Genomic DNA, 24637 nt, shown 5'->3' with positions numbered 1-24637 from the left:
GGTATTTAATATATACAAACTCGAGGAATCTGATTCAGGAGGTATTGCCACGTGACGACAATGCTTCGGTACCTGAACAACACAATCGTTCCTGAAAAAGCAGAGAGAAATGCAGGCCCAAGAAGCCACCCCTACACAACCCTTCTCCAGCTGTGAGAAATGTGAAGAATATTCTAATTCTCGAACATGACGTCTGTTGACTGCATTCAGTGGAGGTTTATTTTTCAGTGGATACTGTTACAGTACAATGGCTATACACAGTATTGGGGAGCGATCATTCAGACCGTGCTCAAGGTTAGAACAAATTCCTGAAATTGTCGAAACTGGAACAACAATGCATATGTCCTTGTGTGAAGAACTTGACTTCATATTGGGTGCAGGTAATTATTTTAATATAGATTATTTATTTCTTGGTAACTGGAAAAAAATGTTTTTTTCTAATGATGACAAATATATATTGTATATCCTGTATTGACACGGAAAAACACTCTATCAACATGAAATCTGCATTCAAATTAATTACATTTAAAGCCTGATGAGTCCATAAATAGATATTGTTAGTCCTCTACCCTTCATCATTATTAGCTTGAGATGCTTTAATTAGGCTAATTAGCATGCCAAATTAAATACACATTTTTAAATCTAGAGAATTCTTTCTAGCATTCCATGCATTAGATTCAACAGTGTGTTCCCCAGGCTAGAATGCCATGTATCCTCTTCATTGTGCGATACACAAACAAACAACATTGTAATATTTCACAATTTGATTAAACACAGGTTATCAGGTTTGAGACTGAAGCTGTTAGATAACTATTAGGACATGTCATGGAAGGTGACTAATGGTGTCCCTTTTCACTTCATTGATTTATACACTTGTTCTTAGCCTATTTTTTTGCTTTTACTTTGCTTTTTACTATTCATTTATTTTGTACAAAATGTTGTATTATTGATTGTTTGATTCACTTGATTGTTTTATTGTTTATGTTTTGGTTAATCACCATAGTTGAAGAAGACACCTCCTGTCTGGCTTTGGGCGTCGGCTAATCCCGCCTACCTACAGCTGCACTCTGTAATTGCTAAATCTGCGAATGGTAAGTATTCGTTCAGAGTCTAACACGGGGGCGGTTTCTGTCTGTCTAGCTGAGCTTCTCTAGTCGTCTGCCATCCGGAGGAGGTGTGAAGGAGAGCAGAGGGATAGTGTCAAGATTTCATTATGGGAGCTAACCCAAGGGAAAGCAATTATGCTTACTTGAGTGTGAGTGGGATGAGCACATGGAAGGTGAGTTGGGCATCCATGCTTTACCCAGGGTGATTTTAACCGGTTGATGGTTTTATGGTTTGTCAGTTTATTTAGCGCCTCTACTGCGCAGACTTTACACTCATGACAAACACACTGAAACTTGTGCGAATTAACTTATAACCTTCATTTCTTAGTCCCCTAAGAGGGTACAGAATTATTTACATCTTTAGTGGATAGTTGTCATAAAACCTTTAAAGCCAAAAGTGTAACTACATTCTCTGTGTAAATTGAAAGGAAGAGGATGTTTTTCAGGTCTAAAACTCCATGAAGGAACCTCACAATGACACTTATAACCAGGAGGGCAAACACCAATCGCATCAGACCAGATTCAGAGATGCTTTGTAGTTAATGTGTTTTTTTTTTCTCTCAATCTTCAAAGTGATGTTAATAAATTAAGATTATTAACAAGATACACGGTAATCTAATTAAATATGTGAAATGGCTAATTGCTGAAAATGGTTTGGATCGTTCCATCATTCCATCCTTTCTTGGAGAAGCATTCTTTCAATTATAGACTCATATCCTGTAATTGCTGATTTTATTTGTTTATTCTCAATTACAGTTTATCGCTGATTTAAAAAATGAAACCTATTGCACAACAAATCAGTATTGATGTTGCAAGAGGGAGTTGTTCTCAGATGAACAGTTTTACAATCACCTTAGCTTTGCCTGAAGTTGTTGATAGTTGGCGATATTTCTTTCAGAAGCTAATTGAGTCAAATTACCTGATAAAAGGGTTTTTCATCAATGTAAGCTAATTAATATTAAAAAAAGGGCTCCCAGGCAATCAATTTATAGATTACATGTCCAATCCTAAGCGTATCAGAATGGGATTCCAGATGAGAGGAACACAGTTTTATCTATGTTGAATTTACATTTAGAAAATAACCGAAGGACACACTACGTTATGTGCTCCTGGATGTCAAGGGGCTGTCTGGAGTGTTTCCAAGGAATGTTATACACCAACTATTTCCCTGAGGATGTTACACAGTTACATTAAATCTCGAAGTGGCAACTGTTTACAGGTTCATACATACACTATAAATTATAATAAACCATTCTTGTTGTCTTAACTGAGATTTACCGAAGTGTTAATAAACACTAATGTAGGGGACAGAACATTATAGTGGATACCCTACAATTAAACCTTTCTTGAGAGGATGGATTATTGTATCCAACTATTAAAGTCTGTGCCTTATCTGTGATATTGATATTCAACTTGCCAAAATAGATGTTATTCTAAATGTGCTGTACAGCAGAATGATATCAGTAAGCAATGTGAAACCACAAAGAAACCATTCATTTCAGTTCACCTACACGTCATCCCATCAACCATTTACGTCCTACATTTATAGCCCCATACATCTCACTGAGAGATATCAAAATGGATGCGTGGACATTGCAGTGCATCACGAGATCCGAACCATCTCATCCAGAACATCCTAGTAACTGTGACTCTGAAACTGCCCCTGGGAATATATTACATTACATCATACATCAACACTTCCCCACTGGCTCTACAAGGTTAATTGCTCAGTGAAATGAGAAATCAAGACATTAAACATCATAACATATCAGTATGCAAAAACAATCTAGTTGAGAAGCCACGATATGGGCATGCTATGAGACATGGCAACAACAATAGTAGTGGTGGGGCTATATTGCTGTCTGAAGAAGTCTTCCAGATCTTGATAACCGCCAGAGCCAATTTCAACCTTGGTTTGTCCTACTTTTTTTTCTTCTTTTTTTTTTACCTCCATTAGAAATGTATTTTTTATTTCAGCCATTTCCCAGACACTGCCATCTAATGTGACTCAGGTAATCTATTTTAAAGTCAGATAAATCAGATGTGCGCACAGTCATCTGCAGCATTCAAATTAAACGTAGGCCTCATCGGTTCTGAGAGCAGAAATTCAACCTCTCTTCAGCCATGGCACACTGTAGCCGATGGCAAGAGATTGTTGTACAGCACTCAGAAATCCAAATCAGAAATGTCAATCCAGCTGTGACACCAGAGGCTTTATTTTATTTATTTTATTTCTTTGTTAGTACAGTATTTGCTTGTGGTGATAATCAGCCAATTCCAGTTCAGCTGAATCAAAATCCTTTAATATGTTCATGTGGTTGGAAATCAACCGAGCATCCAGGATTTAAGTGAATCTGTCATAGTGAGAAAAGCCTTCTCAAGTCAACTTTTCAAAGCATCCTTTGAATGAATGTATATTTTAAAGATATGTGACTATATGAAATGGGATTATTGTTTGGGCAGTGAAGAGTTTTGTTTGTTTGTTTGTTACATAATTTGCTATTTCAGTTCAAACCAACACAACCCCATAAACCTAATGCACTGAGAAACAGATGTCCCAGATAACAACTAGATCAGAATAACCTTAATAATGTATACATTAGCCATTACGGATGTGTACTACACATACAGCACTTGATAAATCAAGGCTACCTTCAGTACTGAGATTAGACAGTAGATTTCCACCACAAACAGGATGTTTAATTTTAGAATTCTGAAGAAAATTAATTCTAGTTAGAGTAAGGGTTAAGGTGAGGGTTTGGGTTTAATGTTTGGGCTAGAGCTAGTCTTAGGGTTAGGAACAGGAGTAAGGTTTATGATAAAGTTTAGTGCTGGACTTGGTTTTACGGTAAGTGATAGAAGTAGTCCTCAAAGGTTAGTGTTGAAGTGTTACACCTCAGATGTTATTGACTTGCTCAAACTGATCATTTGGTTGAGAAGTCTTATTTCCAGACTTATTTCAGCACCTATCAATGGCGTATTTCTGAAACCTACAGGAATCCGAGCCTCACAGCCTGGAGCTGCCCATCTCTGATCAAATCAAAAGTAAGAGAAATAACTCCTTGCTAATTTTTCATTCATTCAACATCCAGGTTAATATTTATATTAGGGCCTGACAGATATATCGGAGCACTGATATTATCGGCCGATATTGGCCTTTTACAGAAATATCTGTATCCCAATTATCGGTATCGGACCAAAAATAACAGTATCGGTCGGTCTCTAATTTTAATGTTATTTTTTTAAAGAAGACAAAACAAAAACAAACAAAAAACCAATTGAAACATACAAAGAAAATTGAACTGTAGTCAATTCTACAGAAACTCAACTATACTCATTGGAAGGCTGTAGTGATATGTGCTTTTATTTAGAAAGAATCCTGATTTTGTATTGTCCTAAGGGGGTCCAATAAAAATCTTGTACTGGATTATGAACCTATTTCTATTCCTCATATACTGTAATTGCATTTAATGTATTGAAGAAAGATATTAATCTAACCTAGATGGAATTAATCTTAAAACTATAGGGAAAATAATTTCCAAATGTGCCTTCCTGTTTATTGAAATACAATGTAATTTCTATTATAACAACCTCTTCATTTCATCTTATTATTTTCAATCCACCTTTTTTTCCTCAAATGCTTTTGTCTGACAACTTTGAGTAATGCCTTATCAATGCCATTCTTCTTACACTGTCATTATTTGCCTCGAAAATTAAATCATTTAGTGCAATGGCAGCATGCAATAATTTTTCTTTTTGCTCCACAAGGAAAATTCATTGCAAAACAGCATTGTAATTAAAATAAACAATGCAACCCAAAAGTCATACAAAGAAATCATTAGGATTAAATTCTACTAGATTGTTTTAGAATCTCATATCGGTGTGAACCTCCTACAGCAGTTATATTACTGCGTCTCCAGTGGCATAGCACAAACGATAAGTAGCTGAAGTTACCCTTTATATCTTTAGGTTATAATCAATAACTGGACATGCTTTTAGGATTGTTATTTTTTCAGGGATAACATTTTGCCTTTCAAGCTCATCAAGGTGCAGTAAACCTTTCTTATGATTGCTTTGCTTACGGCATTTCATGGAGGAGGGGGAATCATTGCAAAAATCAACAGCACCAGCAGCTAGCTATTCGATGCTGGATTCTGATTGCTTATAGCTTGCGAACATAAAAATACTGTATTATAAACCTTGATAATGGTACAAATAGCTCTACATCTGTGAACCAGAACATACCAGAGCAGTTAGAAACAGAGGCAGTGCACTGAAATAGACATAAGACCATCTCACGGGATTGTGGGTAGTGGTTAGATATCCAATTTGAAGAAACAAACAAGGTACATCTGCTTAAAGCGCACAGGCAGCTAAGAGACTTCAGTGTTGCAGTAAACCTATTGTGAAAAAAAGAACAATAAAAAGAGCAAATGGTCTACAAATCGGGAAAACAAGAACCAAAAAAAACCCAAAAAACACTTTGACAATATCTATATCGCTAATGAGGCCTTTAAATGCGGGAGGTCCCATATTACATGTTTCCTTTTTTGTCATTTATGCAGTACTAGCAGGCATTTCTTTATGAAGTGATCTGATGTCACACATTGTGCAGAATCCATGTTTTTCACAGTAGGTCCCTGTCACAGCCTGCCCTTCTGCAATGCACATCCCGATGTATCCCTTACATCACAGTCGGGAAGATGAGTCACTACCAGAACAGGGCGATTTTCAAAGCTCCTGACTCCAGAGCCCATTGTGCTCCCTGGTTTCTGAATGCAAACTGTAAAAGTTGAAAGTTGCAAATCTATCTGCAGATCGGATTATACACTAGAGAAGGACATCTGCTAAGAAAGAAATGATAATAAACAACACAAAATAATAATAAACTTGGTGAACAGGCTTGAGTCTCCCTTTTTGGAGGCTTTATTTTTCTCGCACAGAAGAAAGAGAGAAATCACAAGACACTTGATCCGACCGCCAGTAGCAGCCGCGGAGGTGCATGCTCTGTAGCGCAGGTCTGTGGGAGGGAAGCACGCTCACACAATCTGTTCTTTTGTGGAGGAGCAGGCAGGAGAAATGTTTTCCCTTTTATGTTGGAGAAAACTGTGCTCTCAAAATGGTTCTTGTGAACTTAGTCTAATTGACCCCAGGTGTCAAAATCGTGATCATGATCTTTCTGTTTGCAATTTATAAAACAAATATAACAAAAAAAGCAGCAACAAAGATTTTGCTTCCACCTTCTAGATGCAAGTGCTTGCCAGTAAATGCGCAAAAGAGATGTTAACACCATGCTTGCTCAATGGCTGGGACCTGTGGCACTGCTGTCAATTAACACTGATGTATTGAGACTTTTACTGCATTTGTTGAAGATATATTTGTAAACTGCCAGGAGGGAAAAAAAAAAAAATCTAATTATTTTATAATTTTGTCAAATATATAAAACATAAAACACAAACACCTCTGGCTTTATAACTCGAGGGGTATTTCAAATCTTTAAACACCCTCTGGAGAAAACTCACCTTTCATAGTCACATTTTATAAGTGCAGAAATGACTGGAAAAAGAAAACAAACAGCATTTATATTTAAACCGCATTGTTGTAATCTGGTCAATGAGCAGGGAGCTAATTAATTGAAAGTGATTATTTGAAACAGCTTTATCTGACTACTTTCTATTAATTAGCAATTATTTTTCTTCTGAATTGCATGGTATCAGTCACAACACTACAACAGCTTCGCATAATTTTATTCAGCCAATTCTGGACACAGGGAGTCTTTGGAGGCCTTTAAGCATGCTCTGTTACATAACTACAAAAGCAAGATGATTATTAAATGTGAGTGTGGCATTTTCTCAATATATTTAATTGATTGGAGCCCACTGTGGCTGTACTATTAGCTTTCAAAAGGTGGACTACAAAATGTATTAAGTGGTCAGAAAATGCTAGATAGCCAAGAGGTTACAATGAAAATGCTCTCTCTGCACTGTGACAAAACCCTTAATTACATGTTAATACTTGCATACTAACAAAGCTACAGTTATGTTCTGGAAAGTAAACTTTCAATGGCATTATTAATGATTAAAACAAATGACCCAATAACGAGCCCGGAGTCACTTAATTGCTTCAAATACTTGCCAGACTCCTACAGTAATCCCATAACTATTCTCAGGATAAAGCTTTTCTTAAAAAGATTTTGCCTGCCAAACAACTGCTAAAGGTTTGATTAAATGCATCCATCCAAGAGATTATGCATGGGGGAAAAATCTAAAGCAAAATCACCCGTTCAACCAAAATGGTCCAATCACAAGGTAAAACAAATCTTGTTAAAATATACTTTAAAACAGGCTTGATAACCACAAAAAGACACATGAATCTTGGCAGCCATGGCAGTTTATATTTAAATTTTATTTATTTATTTTTCTTTATATTTACTGTCTTGTTCAGGTAGTACTTGTTGTATCCATCAGATCCACAAAGGTAGCACTGAAATTCCTTTCAGCTGACAGATACTTTGAACTAATCCATATCAGTGTGGCATTCCAACAGCCTTGAAGTGACAGATATTATTTTATCTTAAAATGCCCAGGAGCAAGGATTATGTAAATGTAACAAGACGAAGCTTTGAACAGTGTGTGGCATTTGGAAGCTGTCACTTGTCAAAAATGGCGATACATTAGCATGCGAGAAAATCGTATAAACCATCAAAGTTTGCGTTTTTATTGTATATGTTATTGTTGTAAAGAAAACCAACTCTTTTGCTGCTATTACACTTCTGAAATAGACCAGCAACATGTGATAGGGTAGTATTATGATGTATATAGTGATATTCCTGACGTTTTACAGCTGATTGACAACTCACCGACTGATCCATCTACACTTAAGGAAAGCCAGACTTTCGTGATGTGCACGTCTGCTTGTGTTACAGTCATTTATCACAATACAAGCTGCATTTTGTTTTAAGATTGCTTTCTCAGATGGAATCTTTAGAAGAAAAACAAAGCAAAAAACAATACCACCAAGCTGTAGCATAATAATAGTCCATACCAGCTACTAAATCAAGTTCTTTTTTTTTTTCACACTTAAAATCAATGCCTCCTGAATTATGTTTTACAGAAGTCTTACACCTTGAAGTACTGTGCAAAGAGAAATGGTGCTTTGACACACTCAACCTTGGACTCCACTGACACGAGGCCATGCAGAAAAACAAGGTAAAAGACAAGTAGGTTATTGAATGCATTTGTCTGCCTTCCTGTATACATGTACTGGGTAGTGAGCCTTGATTTTCCACTGGTACAAGTACAATGGCATTTGCTATTGGTTCTAAAACTACTATACACCTCTAAATTGCCTTACTAGTACTTTATTACAAAATCACTTTAGTAGTTCATATTTTTCTGGGAATAATAATAATAGTAGTAGTAATAATAATAATAATAATAATAATAATAATAATAATAATAATAATAATAATAAAAACACGGACCGAAACCTAGCTCTGATGTGTAATCTTGCTCATATTTTTGTATTAGAATGCAATATATCTCATTCAATCATTTCACCCCAAAATATCCAACTGTCCATTGGCTTTAACAAAGTATCTAAAGTACTGAGTAAATGATGATTACATTCATACTGCATAGAATTGACATTTCTGGTTAGATACATCAGCAGATTGCATAGCGTTTTCATTCTTTGTTTTCAAAGGTAAAACAGTTGTGGAGATGACCTAGTTTCTGTTTGCTCTTTAATACCTTTATTTTCGTTGTGTTCTACTATTCATCTCAAAAGTAAGACACGGGGGACTCTGGCATGTGAATACAAGTCTAGATCTGTAAATTACATAAAAAATGAATGGAAGAAAAAAGAACAACAAACTCACAGACAAGATAATTGCATGTTTTTCTGTTCAAGTTTATGCTCATTTACAAAATTAACCTATACGGCGTACAGTTAAAGAAAAGACGGCAGTTGGAGGCGATGATCAAATGAAAATAATAGCAGCATCCCTGCTTTTGAAAAGTGTCTTCTCCAATGTCTTTGACTTCACTGGGCTAAGGAGGTTAAATAATTGCATTACATTAATCTGGTCTAATCCATATTTACACAGTGTGTTTATAGTTTTAATTTGAATGCATATTAATGTACAGCTGATCTGTTTTTGTTCAACACTCATTGAGGTACTTAAGGCACAGTTTACATCATGTCAGTGTTCTTCCTAGGTCATTGCTTTATCTTAAAGTAATTAAGATAATTTTGCCAGAACGTCTCGGTGGACTATGAACATATTGATTTCAATCGAAAGCATGTCTTACAGCATTCTGCAATTCTTTTGTAGGTGACTTTCTCAGAATTGTGTTTCATTCAAAACAGGCTGTCTACAGATGCCTACACGTTTGTTGTTATAAAATTGCAATAATTTTTTCTGTCTGTAAGGACAAAATGTAATTTTAAAATATAGGTTTATACCCATAGCTTCATTTAGTCAACTGTTTAGATTTTTGTTGTTGTTGCCGAAATCTCTCAATTCATCATCCATCGATCTTCAATAACCACTTCACTGAGTTCTGGGTCACAGTGAGCCAGAGCTTAACCCAGCAGACAGGGTACAGCTCGGATTGGACACCAGTGCATAACAGGGTTCAATTAATCATGACAAGCAATTATTAATTATTATTATTAGTAATTGTATTAGTATTATTATTTCAGAATCTGTGTATTCATTTTGTGAGGTCAAATCCCACACATTTTCAAATTATATTTAAATTTACATACGAATGAATCCTTTCATCTTTTTGTGACCCAAAGCTAATACAAATGAAAATACATTCAAAAGTATTGAATTTACAAAACCCTAATTCTTTCTTAAGCTATTGACTTCAGAGAGTGGTGGACTAAAGTTCTCTCATTCTGTGCAAACTATGTACTTCTTTTCCCTTTTCCAAAATTGACATTATTTCATAGACTAATTACAATGCTATCTGCTGTAATGATTGAACGGTCTCATTATTTGCAAGAGGAGCAGGCCCTTGTATCGACGACTGCGTGCAGTTCTGAGCACTGGAAACAAAGAATTATAAAGGACAACATTTGCCACGTTATAGCCTACATTTTTGATTATGCAATTTCCTGGAAAAGTAAAATATAACAAAATCCTTTGAATTTAGAGAAATGACCTAATGAATTATGGAACAGTTACTATTTCTTTATTATTATTATTTGACAGACAACTGCTAAGAATAATGCCAGCAAAGTTGAAGGTGATGACATTTTCGTTAAATTATGCAAGATTCATATTCAGATACATCTAGTCTCTTTTTGGTCCCAAGCGATATATAGCCTAAGACTTCTTGTAAATTAACTACAAACAAATACATGTGAAAACATCCATGGTGATATATATCACTGTATATTCTTTACTTTTGAAGTGTATGGCTATATAAAATGTATAAAGGCAAACTCAGTTTTCACTTCATGTAGCCCAAAGGTGAAGTAAACCCACAGGGTGTTAATTACTCCATACACTAAAGCATGCTTCATATTTGGTTTTAGACTGATGGGATATACAGCCAAAATGGTTCTCTGTAATGATCAATGGTACAAAGCCAATATATATATATATAAGGTTATGAGTTCAACCCAAACTGGATTTTAAGTCACTAGATTAATAAATTAGTTACATTTAGTTACATCCATAGTAAGAAATGCTGAAAGCAAGTTCTAGACAAGGCATATGACTTAAAACAATAACAGCTAACCAGGCTGTGGTTTTGATAGACTTTTCTTATGAGGATGAAATATCAGTCATTTATTGCACACAATGATGTTTCATTTGTTTTATGTATTTAACTAACATTATCATCTGTTTTACATTTTTCAGAACTGTCATTTGGCAAATTCTAGACTCTTTGCAAATTACTGGGTGTCAGTTAAAGATCAAACATTTTACCATTTTAATAATAAAAGGCAATTAGCATATCTTCAGCAACATTACTAAATGCTTTATAGCAAAATGACAGATTGGTCCACTGGTACACAATACAATAGCTTATGACAATTTGAATAGCACTGTTCTTGTATAGATGCAAAGCAAGACATGAATCAGCAATGAGACATATTTGAAAACAATAGAAGCTCAGTTGTGATAGTGACTTATATAAATGCATTGGCATTCTAGATGGTAAATTGTGCAGTTTTACTTAACATATAGCAAATTGCACATAATCTGTAAAAGAAGTAATTTTGAGAGTCATTAATACCAACTAAGCATATGCATTATTAATGGGTACAGACTTTTGACATTTATACTGAGAGAGAGAGAGAGAGAGAGAGAGAGAGAGGAATAAACATTCTGTTGAATCATCTGATATAATTTGGCATTGATTTATTTATTTACTGCTATTCTCAGAGGCTTTAATTCCAACGTTAAACATGCTGGACCATCTACCAAATTTGAAAAGGATATTTAATTTTCAGTTTAAATTTTAAACTCGATAAACAATTATAAGAGTGTTTTTATAACTAACACAATAGATTGTATTTACACAGGTAAGATGGAAATAGAGTTAAGGGAAAATTAACTTAGATCACAACAAGCTAATGTTTAGAGATGTCATGGACCAGGAAAAACACACTGCATAATCAAAATGTGTGAATATCCCAGTATAAAAGTAAAGAAAATAGAAAGTGATTTAAAAGCACCAAAAATTCAGTAATATTTAAATTATTAGTGTTTTCATCTGTAGGATGCTAGAAGACATTTTAATAGTTTTTGTGGGGGAAAATCCACCACTTGCACTTTAGGGTTATTAATGGGTTGAATGCTGACAAACCAACAACAAAAACTGAAGGATTTACATTTTTTCAATGTAAAATTCACTTTGCTTCAGCACTTTCTTGTGTAAAATACAATGTTTTGTTATGTACCAATCTTTTGCATTTATATAATTATTCACAGTGATAGTAATCAATCAGCACCTGTGCACCGGAGTTTAACAGTGCTGCTTATGCATGACATAAAAGCTTTATTTATTTTTTCCTCCCCTCAATCAGTGACATTATATTTTAAAAAGAATAGGGAAGATTAAAGGTTAGGCAGATGAACTAAAATTGGGGCAGATGGAGTCATGCAGATATTTCTATTTCTCAATCAAAACTAGATCAGTCTAATCACTGTGAGATAGGAGGGCGTGAGAATGACAGCTCTGCCCCCCCACCTACCCCCCCTGCCATGTATTGAAATGAGCGATTATCTCTTACCACGAGAGGCACGCTGTCACTCACCTATCATCTGTAAAAAAAAAATGACTCCACACATGATCTTTCATTCAAGAAGGAATGCAAACAGGATGAATAAATAGAGAACGCAAATCTGCTCCTTTCTGTGTTTCCAGAGGAATTTATTTAGTAGATTCCATCTTCTGTCAACGTCCCACTGGCAAAATGGTCTCCCCCATAGTGTGGTATATAAAGAGTCAGGCTGTGTCTTGTTCCATATGTCCATATGTTCACAAAGAGAGAGGGAAATTGACATTTATAAGAGTTGCTGCCTCTAGTAGGATGTGATCCAGGAAGTTTTGTTCATATACCGTAATCGCTTTAAAGGACTAACCTACTAGCAATCTGAATATAACAACCTGACAATGAATAAGTGTATTATTAACCTTTATTATACTTCATCACTAGTAAATGTTGAGACTATATTTTGAATGGTAGTGTTGGCTGTGAGTCAACATTTTCAAGATCTTCAAAGAATGAACACACTGTCAGGCATGTGTGGAGAAGAACCTGCATATCCTCAGAATATATAAAATATAAAAATATAAAACTAGTTAAGAATCTTTGAGGATTTCATTTGTATTTTTGCTTGAATGAATCCAAGAGGAGGTATTGGTCTCTCTCAAGGCCCAAGAAGAAAAAAAAATCTAAACAAAGAGAAGATTACAAAATCCCATCACAGCTTCTGCGCAATTCACCTGACCCAAACGTCAAAGACAAAAGACTTATGCTTGAACCCTATTTTGTTATTTTATAGTGAAAAAGGAAAATTAATCTAACGAAACCCCAATGGGGTGGTATTACTACAGATTAGGAAGAGCTTAGGTTTTCACAATGCCTAATAAGCCACAGTAATATATAATTATTCATTATTTCATGATGGCACACACTTTAAGAAAACCAAATGCATGCAGTGCACCATATTACAAGCCTTCTGTGGGTGTATGCATAACCTGGGGTTCTCACTGGTATGCGCTGGAAATAATAATCCTAATCATAAAAAACTACAGCATTAAAATAAGTTATATACAATCAACTTCTTCTGCCTATTAAAGGCCTCAACAACATTCTTCAATGTGTCTGGTCCAGACTCTGGGTAGAATATTGCCAGTGATAAAGAGAAATACCAGAGAATCTATTGATTACCTGGAAACAAAGACTTTCTGTCAGTAAATTGTCTGTTTCACAGACTTTTTTTTTTATCGTAGACTCTGGGCAGAATATTCCCAGTGATAATGGGAAATACCAGAGAAACTATCGATTACCTGGAAACAACGACTGTCAGTAATTTGTCTGTTGCATAGAAATATTCTTTATGGTCTATAAGTCTGAATGAATGTGTGTTCTATTGGAATGTCATTATTATAATTATGATATTTCTTAGCAGACTCCCTTATCCAGGGTTGATTTAAAAAATATCACCCATTTATAGAACTGGGTTTTCACTGGCACAATCTAGGTACAGTGTCTTGCTCAAGGTAACAGCAGTGTCCCTCACCTGGGATTGAACCCACAACCTCCTCACAGGAGCCCAGAGCCGTGACTGCTCCTCCACACTGCTGCCATAGTAACACTGCAACTGTGGTATGAGGTGGTTTGTACTAACCAATGAGCAACTAAACTACTGGATTAGATAAAACACTAATACATAAATTCATACTTAATATGAATTTCAGCTCTCCTTTTTTAACATAAGCTTCTTATATCATTTTTTTTCAACCGACAAATATGATACATCTCAATTAGACGTTGAATCTGACGAATATTAGAGAGAAAACAAATGACAAGGTTTATGCCAACGGTGTGATTAGTAAGCTTAGGGAGCATCTTGATGTCATCTGTTTCATTAGAGTGAGAGATTTGAATGCATAGCTTGACTTTCTTTCCTGATTTGACGAAGCACAATTCTGACAATAACGTGCAGGTGAAAAAACAGACCAAAATATAAATAAACAGACATGCGTCCATTGACTGCTTGGTTGCGTGAGAACATTTACAGATTCCACATGGCTGACCTCACTGTCCAATGCAACCTATAATGGGGAGATTCAGGACACCTTGATTCTGTCAGGGACTGGGGTGCAATAGTGACTGCTCCATGTTGGTTAAAGTAGCAGGGCCCAGGCTAGTTATTAGGGACGGGACGGTTACCACATAATCCTATCAAAGCAGACTCTCCAAGAAAGTCATGATTAATATGGATGCAGGTCTCTCAGAGTGCATCACATGCATTACATTATTGAAAGCTGTGGAACAACAATATACACTGCCTCAATATGGTGGATGTGAGGCTTGTGCTGTAGATCGGTTCAGCTCCACACGTCCGACCGATAAAGACCTGCAGGCTATACACTCGATCTGCTCCTTTGAGCTCTGACTGTGGTCTCTAACTCTCCCTTCTAATTCATTCAGAGCAATATAAATAATAGAGGTAGAAGTGGTAGCTTGACCTACTGTACGTTTATTAAAAAAAAAGGAAAATAAAGTGAAACAATATCAAGTGGATGTGGAAGCCAAGTGATTTTGCCTTGCTTTCTGTGTTTATAATCTAAAAAATGGGAAAAACAGAAGGGAGCTCCTGGGGCAATTGCATCTGGAGAAAAAACATAGATCAATAATTAGATAGTTAGACAGAAAAATAGCTTTGGATTTAAAGGGAAAGCTTGCTGTTCTGATGGTACTTCATCTTTATATCATATCAGTATGACCCAAGCCACCTTTATAATGCTAAAATATCATTCAGCATGTCAGTTCATCAGTAAAGTCTGATAAGAACCAGGTAGCCTAATGTAATATATATATAATAGATATTTCAACAATCATAACAAAGAATTTTAATTAGGGAAAAGGTCACACTGGCTCTTTATTATGCACAGCAGAACTGACAGATAACTGACACTTTACCAATGTTTTCTTGTTTTCATTTCTGATAGAAAATCTACACCTAAAATCTACATTTGAATGAATACTGTTCTTATTCTTATTTCTTATTGTTTACTTGGGATTATGATTAAATTACGTAATATAAACAATGACTTTCCTATATGTAAAATAGCAAATAATACAACATAGGTAGCCAAAAAATAATAACATTTATATATATATATATATATATATATATATATATATATATATATATATATATATATATATACACTCACCTAAAGGATTATTAGGAACACCTGTTCAATTTCTCATTAATGCAATTATCTAACCAACCAATCACATGGCAGTTGCTTCAATGCATTTAGGGGTGTGGTCCTGGTCAAGACAATCTCCTGAACTCCAAACTGAATGTCTGAATGGGAAAGAAAGGTGATTTAAGCAATTTTGAGCGTGGCATGGTTGTTGGTGCCAGACGGGCCGGTCTGAGTATTTCACAATCTGCTCAGTTACTGGGATTTTCACGCACAACCATTTCTAGGGTTTACAAAGAATGGTGTGAAAAGGGAAAAACATCCAGTATGCGGCAGTCCTGTGGGCGAAAATGCCTTGTTGATGCTAGAGGTCAGAGGAGAATGGGCCGACTGATTCAAGCTGATAGAAGAGCAACTTTGACTGAAATAACCACTCGTTACAACCGAGGTATGCAGCAAAGCATTTGTGAAGCCACAACACGTACAACCTTGAGGCGGATGGGCTACAACAGCAGAAGACCCCACCGGGTACCACTCATCTCCACTACAAATAGGAAAAAGAGGCTACAATTTGCACAAGCTCACCAAAATTGGACAGTTGAAGACTGGAAAAATGTTGCCTGGTCTGATGAGTCTCGATTTCTGTTGAGACATTCAGATGGTAGAGTCAGAATTTGGCGTAAACAGAATGAGAACATGGATCCATCATTCCTTGTTACCACTGTGCAGGCTGGTGGTGGTGGTGTAATGGTGTGGGGGATGTTTTCTTGGCACACTTTAGGCCCCTTAGTGCCAATTGGGCATCGTTTAAATGCCACAGCCTACCTGAGCATTGTTTCTGACCATGTCCATCTCTTTATGACCACCATGTACCCATCCTCTGATGGCTACTTCCAGCAGGATAATGCACCATGTCACAGAGGTCGAATCATTTCAAATTGGTTTCTTGAACATGACAATGAGTTCACTGTACTAAACTGGCCCCCACAGTCACCAGATCTCAACCCAATACAGCATCTTTGGGATGTGGTGGAACGGGAGCTTCGTGCCCTGGATGTGCATCCCACAAATCTCCATCGACTGCAAGATGCTATGCTATCAATATGGGCCAACATTTCTAAAGAATGCTTTCAGCACCTTGTTGAATCAATGCCACGTAGAATTAAGGCAGTTCTGAAGGCGAAAGGGGGTCAAACACAGTATTAGTATGGTGTTCCTAATAATCCTTTAGGTGAGTGTATATATAGCCTATGTGTGATTTGTACTGAAACAGTATGGTCAGGCTAATTTAAATGTTAATGTAAAATTAGCTTTCATATTGTGATTGGCCTCAAATTGTTACCCTACAATTATCAATACTGGGTGTTGATGTAATGTGTCCTGAATTAATTTGCTAATAAGGCTAAACACTTTATTGTTAAGTTAAGTAATGCTTAAATATGATATATCTTTTTCTGATGTACATAAAACTTTGGATGAAATTTAATAGTCACATTTTCAGTAAATCAGAAATGTATATGTTTTTGCCATTGTATTGGCTACGCAAACGTCTGGTAACAGGATATGAATTGTAGTTCACCAACACTTTAGAGAACACTAGCAAACAGCGATCTGTACTCTCCGAATTTGTTCTGATAAATACATAAACAGACATTACACTTTTTAAAAAGCACTAGGAGGAATGCATATTGTATTCTGCTGATATACCGAAGGCGACCGGTTAAGTGCTGTCAGAAGACAGCTGTTCCTATTAATTTTCCTTTAAGCTTTTCTCAGACCTGACCCATCAGTTGAATGTGGTTTTGCTCTTATTAAACCACACAAGGTTGCTTGTGTGTATAGTTTCATAATTGCTTTACAGATACAGTGAGGGAAAAAAGTATTTGATCCCCTGCTGATTTTGTATGTTTGCCCACTGACAAAGAAATGATCAGTCTATAATTTTAGTGGTAGGTGTATTTTTACAGTGAGAGACAGAATAACAACAAAACAATCCAGAAAAACTCATTTCAAAAAAGTTATAAATTGATTTGCATGTTAATGAGGGAAATAAGTATTTGATCCCCTATCAATCAGCAAGATTTCTGGCTCCCAGGTGTCTTTTATACAGGTAACGAGCTGAGATTAGAAGGACTCTCTTAAAGGGAGTGCTCCTAATCTCAGCTCGTTACCTGTATAAAAGACACCTGTCCACAGAAGCAATCAATCAATCAGATTCCAAACTCTCCACCATGGCCAAGACCAAAGAGCTGTCCAAGGATGTCAGGGACAAGATTGTAGACCTACACAAGGCTGGAATGGGCTACAAGACCATCACCAAGCAGCTTGGTGAGAAGGTGACAACAGTTGGTGAGATTATTCGCAAATGGAAGAAACACAAAATAACTGTCAGTCTCCCTCGGTCTGTCTGGGGCTCCATGCAAGATCTCACCTCGTGGAGTTTCAATGATCATGAGAATGGTGAGGAATCAGCCCAGAACTACACGGGAGGATCCTGTTAATGATCTCAAGGCAGCTGGGACCATAGTCACCAAGAAAACAATTGGTTACACACTACGCCGTGAAGGACTGAAATCCTGCAGCGCCCGCAAGGTCCCCCTGCTCAAGAAAGCACATGTACAGGCCCGTCTGAAGTTTGCCAACATCTGAATGATTCAGAGGAGGACTAGGTGAAAGTGTTGTGGTCAGATGAGACCAAAATCGAGCTCTTTGGCATCAACTCAACTCGCCGTGTTTGGAGGAGGAGGAGGAATGAGCCCAAGAACACCATCCCCACCGTCAAACATGGAGGTGGAAACATTATGCTTTGGGGGTGTTTTTCTGCTAAGGGGACAGGACAACTGCACCACGTCAAAGAGACGATGGACGGAGCCATGTACCGTCTAATCTTGGGTGAGAACCTCCTTCCCTCAGCCAGGGCATTGAAAATGGGTCGTGGATGGGTATTCCAGCATGACAATGACCCAAAACACACAGCCAAGGCAACAAAGGAGTGGCTCAAGAAGAAGCACATTAAGGTCCTGGAGTGGCCTAGCCAGCCTCCAGACCTTAATCCCATAGAAAATCTGTGGAGGGAGCTGAAGGTTCGAGTTGCCAAACGTCAGCCTCGAAACCTTAATGACTTGGAGAGGATCTGCAAAGAGGAGTGGGACAAAATCCCTCCTGAGATGTGTGCAACCTGGTGGCCAACTACAAGAAACGTCTGACCTCTGTGATTGCCAACAAGGGTTTTGCCACCAAGTACTAAGTCGAAAGGGTCAAATACTTATTTCCCTCATTAACATGCAAATCAATATATAACTATTTTGAAATGCATTTTTCTGGATTTTTTTGTTGTTATTCTGTCTCTCACTGTCTCTTTCACTAAAATACACCTACCATTAAAATTATAGACTGATCATTTCTTTGTCAGTGGGCAAACATACAAAATCAGCAGGGGATCAAATACTTTTTTCCCTCACTGTATGCATTATAAATATGTAGCCAAAACAAGTGAACATCTTAGAAAAACTGATACAGAAAAATGCTTCCTGTGATTCACATTCCTACAGTTACCGTCGTTCAACAAATCTATCCAAAAATACATGCATGTACATTAGTGTATTGTGTTTAATTATTAGGTTACTATGTTTCAAATGTACTAGGCTGCTGAAGTGACCATATGCTCCCTGTTCACTGCTTAACATTAACATCTTTAAAAAATCACCAGAACTCATTCAGGCTGAGCTGTGTCTTTAATATATTGCATGTTCATCCCCTGCAAAGAAATACAAAGATTTTAGAATGCCTTTAGGCTCTGCTTGAAAAAGTCAGAAGCCACAAAGTAGTCCGTTTTCTTGGCATGTACTGAAACCCATGAAGCCAAGCATGGCAAAAAGACCACTTTTTGGGAAAGTACTTAAAATAACAATTGCACTTCTATGTAAATATGCATATCTGTACAGAATGAATGCAATTGTATTAATCAATAGTATTGTTATTCTTATCGTTCTGTTATTAATTGTTGCCTAGATTTCTCTTGAATGCTGACATGATATAATATAACAATAAGATACAATCTCCCTACTTGGAGTATATTCAGTTCTAAATCTTTTTAATATTTTCATTTGTTGCCTCTGCTCCAGCAGTGTTCCTCCTGCAGAAGGTCCGTCCCAAATAAAATCATTGTAAAGAATAAAAATGACATACAAGGTATACTCAATTAGTTTGTTATTGTTGGTTATTTATGTTGACAACTAACATAAATGCTGCTGTTAATTAAGCACTTGAGAATTTGAAGGCAGATTGGAATGAAATCTAACCGCTACTGCATCCCCTGCAGGATTGACTGCTCATCCCTGGAAAGGAAAACTCTTTGATATATCCCTATTATTAGCACTGCATTTCCAATGATATAACTTGTATCTTTATCACTGGCTGACATGCCTTATTCAACACCTGTTTATCAGCTGTTTTAGGGCCTGGATTCAAAACATCAGCAGACCTGCCAATCATCAGAATCCAAGCATGTAAATTGAGTGCCTTTCTGTGTGCCAGTCTTCCTGCTCCCATCCAATTAAAATTTCAAATTGTTAATGAGTGGTCAGTCTGAGGATTTAAATCTGGCCTTTAGGTTGTTTTACAAACTGAAAATACAGTTAAAAAAATACATTTGCATAGTTTTTAAGTGAATATTTATGTTACTGTATAAGAAAAATGAAATCACCCTGTTGACTGTTTTGAATGATTATGGAGATTTTGCACATATCTTTTACATCTCTTGGTCAGCCACTGCTTTTTCCCATTATTTCAGACAAGTTGATTGTATTATTTTCAATTCTCATGTTCACAGCTGTTGCCAGTTTAGACCAAAAAGCAATTTATGAGCTCCAGGGCATTGATATGAGCAATTCATTTCTGATTTAAATTATAAAAATGCCCAGTAGGTGCTAGGCTGGTCATCAAAGAATTTGATTTATTTGAAAAATTTGTCCACAACGGGTTCTGGCAGGCACTTTATTTTTTTCCCCACCCATGCATGACTGAAAATGTTAAACTGAAATGCTTTAGATTTCACTTGTGGCTCTGTGTACATAGGAAGTATTTTCAAGTTAAAGTGTCTTTTTGGCTTGGGAGAGCATTTAGAAAAGACAGCCAAACAGAGATGATGGAAAGAGCAGTACAAAAGGGAAAAGAAGATTAAAATGGATTAGTGCAGCTCTATGCTGTATGTAATTGTAAGTCCGGTGGCATGCATGCAGCGGCAAGAGAATGATTTATTTTAATGGTCCTAATGTCTCAACTGGAACATGTTGTGTTGATGAGTTAAACACTTTAGAATTAATTATAGGGTGAGAAATGGCAGCCGAAATTAAATTGCATAAATCTTTATTTTTAAAATACTAAATTAAATTCTGCATTCTTTGCATCCTATAGCCAGGCACTACTGTGCTCTGCCAGGGTATGTATTTTTCTCCCTTGATTGAATAGTTTTAAATCCCCCTGTGCATACAGCAGGTCTCCATGTAAGAAAGGATCACAAGGAGCAGTGTATTCATTAGTGGTTAAGCACTGCTAAAATTCTGCACGACATTCCCTCAGCACTTGCTGCCAATGATTGTTTTAGAATGACTGGCAATAATTTAATTTTCTTTTCAGTTTGTTAAAAGCCAAACCCAATATAACAGTATGTAAGCCTGAAGAATGAAAAAAAAAAAGTTGTTAAAGCCAATTGTTATCAGCGAACCATTTAAATCAGAAATGATTCCGTCTCTATTGTGAAACAAACTTGTTGCAGAAGAACAGCTTCTTCCACAGCTACCGTGGGGGTAATTATTTATAACAAGTTTTAGCTGAATATAATTTCAGTGCTTAATTGCAATCAGACACTGAAAAAGAGGATTATGTTCTCCACCTTCCAACACTGCCTGATTAAATTTTGGTGTTCCATGCATGTTTACCAAGTCTGCTGCCAAAGAGCTTGCATTCTAAATTGGGCAATTTATTTCCTTAAAAAGAATTACACGCTCTATTTAAGAAGTTAAGTCATACTGTAAAACACTTTATGGCCAAGATCATCACAATATAAGCACTTTAATTCAACTTCTTTCTGCTTTACTTAATGTTGAAAGAACAACGGATCAAGTAAGCGGATTGATTAACAGTATGCTCTAGGATGAAGAAATGCAGAAGAAGAAACTTGGGAGATGTACGTTTAGAGATGAGTTCTGCTGGCATGATCTGCATCATAAACTTGCAGTCACAGCAGAGAAGATACCAACGATTTAAAGATTCAAAAGCTATATACATTGCTCTAGTTACAGTTGAAATCAGTCGTGAGTCAACTGGGATAAAGACGTATACTGAAAAGCTCTCGAATTAATTAATTACACAAATCAATAATAGTACTTTAAATTGTACGTCCTTCATATGCAGGTACCTCAAAATGTATCTTTCCTGAAAGGCATTTGCCTATTTATATTAAGATTATAGTCAGGGGGTTGAAAACATAATCACAACTAAGTTTTATTCTCAAATATTTTTGAAGATGAAAGGCTACAGAAAAGGGGGCTCTTAGTGTGTATCATTGTGTATGTGTGCAGGTTTGTGGGTAGGTGTGGAGGAGAACATTCGTTAGGTGAAAACTAGTTCTGTTCAACACTATGTGCACAACATGTTTCAGCATTTTTACATCATAAAACAGCCCACTCCCAGTACTGAATCATGGTGGTGCACACAGTTATAAATGCCTGGTTATGAGAGTGGAGACGGATGCATGGCACTGTATCATGTCATAATTGCCCAAAACCCATTATGCAATGAATCAAAGGTTGATGTAATACTGTATTTCAATTATGCAATGACTGGGTGAAAAATTTGACCATGACTCACCTAGGGAAAGTAGTCTTCCACTTATTAATGAAGCTCTTCCATTCCCAGGGGTCTCATGCACAATAATAGCAACATGCATTTAAAGACATAAATAGATAATAATACACAAATTGTGGATCACATACCACATGCACTGCCATTATCGTTGAAAGGATACGATTCTTCCTGGAATGAAAGCCATTTAAAGAATGGCTCGCCTTGATTTGCTTAAAAGGGATCGATTAACATTGGACTGTTTGAACAAACAGATGATCTGATGGTGATGAAAAGATTCTGACCATAAACATGTACAGCAGAGCCTGGCCATATTCAAATTAGCAGCAATTACATGCATGTTTTACAAAAGTAAGTACAGACCTGATCAGACACAAACACAACTGTTCAGGGTCCCCTGGCCTTGCAGAATTATATAACCTGCCACATGAGTTACAAAACAAGATGTCAACTGTTTTGGTAACATAATCTATATCCTTATCTATCAAGAATCATTCATATGCTGTTCATCGTGTCACACAAGAGCTGCTTAGACATCTTTGTGTTGTGTTAGTTCAGTTTAGAGTTTCACATCTTCACTTCTGATCTTTGACCAGAAGATGACACCAACCTTGGCATGCTAGTACACTCATCCAGTCAATGTTTATACAAAAACATGTTGTGTATACAAGAACAGATATGTGCCAAGAGATGTTTCTTACCCTTGTATCTTGCCCTCATCTTTAAGATATCTCTTGGCAAACTAAGCCTAAAACACTAAATACTGCACCATCTATCAGTTGCATCTGCCTTTTAAACAGCTGAACTCTAGCCTTAGAAAAAGGATCATCTCAATTTTTTTTGTCTTTTTATATCTTGGGCTACAGGTCAATTTAGAACTCTTTCAAGGTTAATGATGTGTATCTTTGAACATAAGGCAGCAGACTGAGCCAACTAAAACTACTGCATCCTGGCTCTCGCTCTACTCACAGCTTTGACTCACGACTGCATCTTCACTGGATGACCTTTATAGGTTTCATTATTAAAAGAAGAAAAGAAACTGTGACATCATGGATAGTATTTATTTTTTCAGCATGATCTTTTCTTTTCTTTTCTTTGTTTCCTCATCCTCGGTGTGCACTGCTTGGGTTTAAACTGGACGAACTGTATATATTATACAACAACATGTATTATTAGTATTATTATTATTAGCTGACTTTAAAAATCTGTATTGCAGGAATGGTAAGTGCTTGGTGGTTAACCCCCCAAAAACAAACAAACAAACAAAACAAAAAAAAACATATAAAGCTTTGATACGATAGTTTGTATTGTCCATGTAATCTAAAATTGAAACATAATTTTTCCCTACTTTTTAGTTATTGTAACTTAATGCTTTAATAGTAAAGAAATAAGGTATGTGACTGTGATTTATGTGAAAGTTATTTAGGAATAAAAACAGGACAGATATATCAACTATGTACAAACAGAAAACAACAGTATTTAAACCACCGACTGTAACTTAACAAAAAAATCTGCCTTCTGCATTTTTGTCTCACGCAATTAATAGACCTGTCATTGGTTTAATTAGTACATATGTTTGACTCAACGGGCATACAAACACAGCATTAGAGAGCAGGTTAATCAAAAACAGACCCTAATTAGGATGCTGCTTATCTATTACCTACTGTCATAGTTTAAAACACCCCAAAATTGATTCATACGGTTAATTTTCAGTTCCAAATGGATTTTCTTTCCTACTCTGACACTGGACTGATATAATCTAATACTTTCATTGCAGCTATAGATACTGCAGCTTTCTAGCATATTTCTCCCCTTACTTTGCTTGAGTATATATTGTTTTCAGGTGTTTACATTGCTAATAAAATATTTGTACTAGCTTATATCCAAGTGTTTTACTGTGTTAGCACTTAAAATGTTAATCTGGGCACAGGTAATTTCAGTTATTCATTTGAAGATGTTTTTTATTACCCTAAAGTTTCTGAAATACTTCCAGTATGATTCACTTAACACTTCATCATAGCTAACAGTTAAATATAAGTATTTATTGGATCATCAGTGCAAGAATAAAGGAACGTACAAGCAGGTTAACAGCAGTCATAAAATCACCATGTGGAGAGTAGTATGTCAACTCCAGTGTAGCTGACTCAGTTACAACTGCAATTATATGTGGTATAGGAAATCAAACGATTTTCATTTGTACTCCTAATGAGAGCATTGAAGTGTTGTCAATTACAGTTGAGCTGTATCTGTATGGAA

General features: G+C 36.3%; 1 long non-coding RNA gene across 2 annotated transcripts in view; it reads left to right on the top strand.

The window, feature by feature from the left end:
* The first annotated feature begins 290 nt into the window (after nt 1-290).
* LOC136754095 (uncharacterized) overlaps nt 291-24637 on the top strand; it is a 59227-nt gene continuing 34880 nt past the window's right edge. The window contains exons 1-3 of one of the 2 annotated variants that reach the window (XR_010817536.1): nt 291-380; nt 1004-1091; nt 8220-8314. This is a non-coding gene — a long non-coding RNA (uncharacterized LOC136754095). Of the gene's footprint in view, nt 381-1003; nt 1092-1127; nt 1280-8219; nt 8315-24637 lie in introns of those variants that run through there. The other variant, XR_010817537.1, reaches the window with a different exon arrangement.

This window comes from Amia ocellicauda, chromosome 7, assembly GCF_036373705.1.
Source record: "Amia ocellicauda isolate fAmiCal2 chromosome 7, fAmiCal2.hap1, whole genome shotgun sequence".
In the NCBI taxonomy this organism is placed as follows: Eukaryota; Metazoa; Chordata; class Actinopteri; order Amiiformes; family Amiidae; genus Amia; species Amia ocellicauda.
This window is presented reverse-complemented; position numbering and strand designations above follow the sequence as displayed.